The sequence below is a fragment of the Sabethes cyaneus genome, chromosome 3, assembly GCF_943734655.1.
Source record: "Sabethes cyaneus chromosome 3, idSabCyanKW18_F2, whole genome shotgun sequence".
Classification (NCBI taxonomy): domain Eukaryota; kingdom Metazoa; phylum Arthropoda; class Insecta; order Diptera; family Culicidae; genus Sabethes; species Sabethes cyaneus.
The window spans coordinates 240,212,104-240,216,139 of NC_071355.1; positions in this window are offsets into that span (position 1 = coordinate 240,212,104).

The following is a 4,036-nucleotide window of genomic DNA, read 5'->3' on the forward strand; positions in this document are numbered from 1 at the left end:
CGATATAAGCTATGGGTTAAGCTTCCTTATGATTGTATTTAATTTACGCCCTATAGAATCCGATCGAAAATTGTTGAGCTTCAGCTGTTGCTGCTTCCCACGGATAAGGCAACGAAGACATGCAAATTCACCAAGCAAGACGCCAACAAACCGAAGAATCCATCGACTCATCCGCCAGTGAACGATATAGTTTTGGCTGCTATGCCTTTTACTGCGCATCGTCACTCGTCAGCGGCTTTCGTTGGCGGCACATCGGACAGGCAGTTCTCGAGTCACATCCATGGCATAATTTTAAAAGTTGTATTTGAAACATTGTCTTACGGTGCACATCGTCGTCAGTTGGTCGTGTTCATCGGCTGCTGAGGAAAGGAAAGTATGCTGAGCATGTGTAGGAGCTGGAGCACTCGTTTCGCTGCCGTGATGGAATATCTGGCTGCTGAAGTTCCGGAATTGGCAGGAAATATGCTGCTCGCGACGACGAAACGATCAGAGCTATCGACACTTGCAGCTGGCCATCCGCAACGACGAAAGTTGAACAAATTGCTGTCCGGTGTCACCACTGCTCAGAGAAATGTCTTTCCGAACATCCACGCTGTATTGTTTCCAATATATCACGTCGAAAAACCGTTCTTTTAAGAGCGAAACATATGTTCATGAAGATTTAAGGAATATTCGCTCACTGACATTCAATTTAATTCGATTGATTCTAATTGTTCACTTCATATTAAATAATTTTTACCCGATCACCTCTTGCGCTACTGTTCACTTGTTGCTGCCGGTTGAGTTGGCCGTCTCGGAAGGTACCAAAGCAGTCAACAAATATACTAGCTCCAAGTAAATGTGTCGGTCAAGCGCCAAAATGCATTTAAATCTATGGATTGAAACTGTTTTAGTAACATCTTTTACATCTTCATATAAGACTTTCTTCATTCTTAAAAGAACGGTTTTCGGTAATTGATGAAACTTAGGAAACTTTTCACTAAGTTTTCTTTAGCAACACAAATCTATCCATCACCAATGCTACAGTAATACATAGCGTAATTTTCTTTGGCAGTAAAAGGTAACTTAGCTCTTTTGTTCAGACTGAAATTGAAATGCTCCATTTTCTTCAACGTAGATGGTGGAATGATGGACCACAAAAAATAGGCGGAACTGTTTCTTGTCGCTTGCTCTGGTACATAACGCGAGGTAAACCAGCGAACAGCATTATTCAAACGCTAGCTGAGCTACTGCCAACATCTTACTGGTATGTCTGGCCGGGACAAAGGAGAAAGCATCAAGGGCAAGCAAAAGTCACGCTCGCTACAGTTCCCAGTCAGTCGTATTCATCGACTGCTGAGGAAAGGAAACTATTGAAGCAGGAGCTGGCTGCCGTGATGGAATAATTAACTGCGGAAACAGTTGGCCACCTGGACTGGTATTTCATCGTGACTCATGACTATACACGAACGGCTTCGTCGATCGCATAGTTGCTGTGGCTTTCCGGTTGGTTCGTTGCAACAAGCCGTGCCTGGTTTGCGCTTTTCGGTACTCCAATGTACCGAAAAGAAAATTACGTTAAGTGCGTTAGTGCAAGTTTATCGCAAGCTGGAGTTATGGTAATCAAACAATCGGTTCTTTTAAGGACCACGCAACAATTGAAGAGTTAATTGTATTTTCTTGTCTAGTTAATACGATAATAACACAGGCAACGAGGGAAAAGTTGAATTTTTCGCCGTTACGGACGATCAACAAATGGCGGGAATAAGTTTTCTAAGTATTCTCTTGTATTCTTTTGTAAGCCGCAGAAAAGTTTTGCGTAAAATTTTCAGTTTTTTGAAAACTCGTCGTCGTATCGCCACCATATTTTTGGGAGTACTTGGTTTTGTTCCACCTTGCTCATAAGGTTAGCCATGAACAGTTCACACAGGAACGGTGATAATGGATTGCCCATCGGTGCACCTTTCAACTGTTTGCACCGTCCGTTACGGAGGCATGACTGTGCAAGCTGCTAGTTGCGTTATGCATAGCGTTCGTATTCCACCACTGAACAGGCGGTGTGAATTTGAATGCGCGGTGGTGTGAATGCGGCAAAAAAAATCAGAGGGGTTGTGCACAAGACACGACCGCATAGGTGACGTAGGACCACGTAAGTCTCTTTGTAGCGATAGTAGGATGTATCCATGTATATAATAATACGATTCTTCATGTATACAAGCTACATCCGTAACGGTCATCAAAGTAGAAACATTGTATACATTCAATCCTCAACCGATTTTGGAGTTATATCCATGAATTGATTGAATCTATTTTATTAAAACGAAATCAAGTTAGTAACTAAACCAAACAGTAAATAAATTTGTATGATATGTTTCTACGTTGAATAGTGCTTTTCCTTTAGTAATCGGTATACGGTACGCGCGAGTTTTCAAAAAGTTGAAAATTTTGCTCAATTTTCTGCGGCTTACAAAAGGACACGGATAAAGCATTTACAACCTGCAGACGCATTGGAAGTCGCAGAAAATGTCACCTGTGACCAAAAAACTTATTACCGTCATTGGTTGGTCGTCCGCAATGGCAAAAAATTCAACTTTTCCCTCGTTGACTCTGTTAATTATGGTATTAACTGGGCAAGGAAATATAATAAACTCTTCAATCGTTGTGTGGCCCTTAAAAGAACCGATTGTTTGATTATCATAACTCCAGCTTGCAATAAACTTGCACTAACGCACTTAACGTAATTCTCTGCTCGGTAAATTGGAGTACCGATAACCGCTAACCAGGCACGGCTTGTTGCAACGGACCAACCGGAAAGCCTCAGCAGCTATACGATCAACGAAACCGTTCGTGTATGGTCCTGAATCACGATGAAATAACACTCCAAGTGGCCAACTGCAAGTGACGTGGGATGCTTCATGCTTCTGGACGTTTTGTTGTCGCGAGCAGCATATTTCCTGCCAATTCCAGGACTTCAGCGGCCACCTATGCCATCACGGCAATGAAACGAACCACCAGTAACAAGCGAACAAAACCACGAGGTGATCGGTCAAAATTATTTGATAAGAAGCGAACAATCAGATCAATCTAAATTAAATAGAATTTAAATCTGTGAGTGAAAATTCCTCAAATCTTCATGAACACATGTTTCGTTCTTAAAAGAACGGTTTTTCAACGTGATTTGCTGGAAATTTAAGCCTTCTTTTCCGTCTTCTTGGGCAGCAACAAAACAGTTTGAATGTTCGAAAAGACACTTCTCATAGCAGCGGTGACACGGGACAGCAATTTGTTCAACTCCTCGTTGTTGCGGATGGCCAGCTGCAAGTGACGATAATTCTGATCGTTTCGTTGTCGCGAGCAGCATATGTCCTCCCAATTCCAGAACTCCTGTCGCCAGATATTCCATCACGGCAGCGATCATTGAGTGCTCCAGCTCCAACACCTCGCTTGGTGAATTTGCATGTCTTCGTTGCCTTATCCGTGGGAAGCAGCAACAGCTGAAGCTCAACAATTTTCGATCGGATTCTGTAGGGTGTAAATTAAATACAATCATAAGAAAGCTTAACCCATAGCTTATATCGTATATATTTCTGTCATCCGTGCTAGGGAAGCACTGACGAGGGAAGGCAAAAATATGAAAATAATTCAAATTTTCAAAAGCAATTCAAAAACAACAATTTTTCAAATTCAATTTCAAAAACAAAATCAATAGTTTTCTATATTTTCAATATTTTCAATCGATTTCCCGATCAATTGGTGTAAATATCTCGGAAATCTATTGAAAATTGACTGAATTATAAGCCGAAGCGTGAAAACGCGTTTCTACTTTGATGACGTCATTTCCAACAACCAATCACGAAGCGAGAATTCTGGTAAACATAGGTTCATTATTTTCAATTTTTCAATAGTTCAACATCAAGAATCCACTCTTTATTTGGGTCAATTCTTAGAAGATTTTCCAATCGATTGGTGTAAAAATATTGAAAATCGATTGGAAAACCGCTGAGCTATTAGCGCTCAAAACCTTTCATTTTTCGTGACGCACGCATTTTTCGATTTT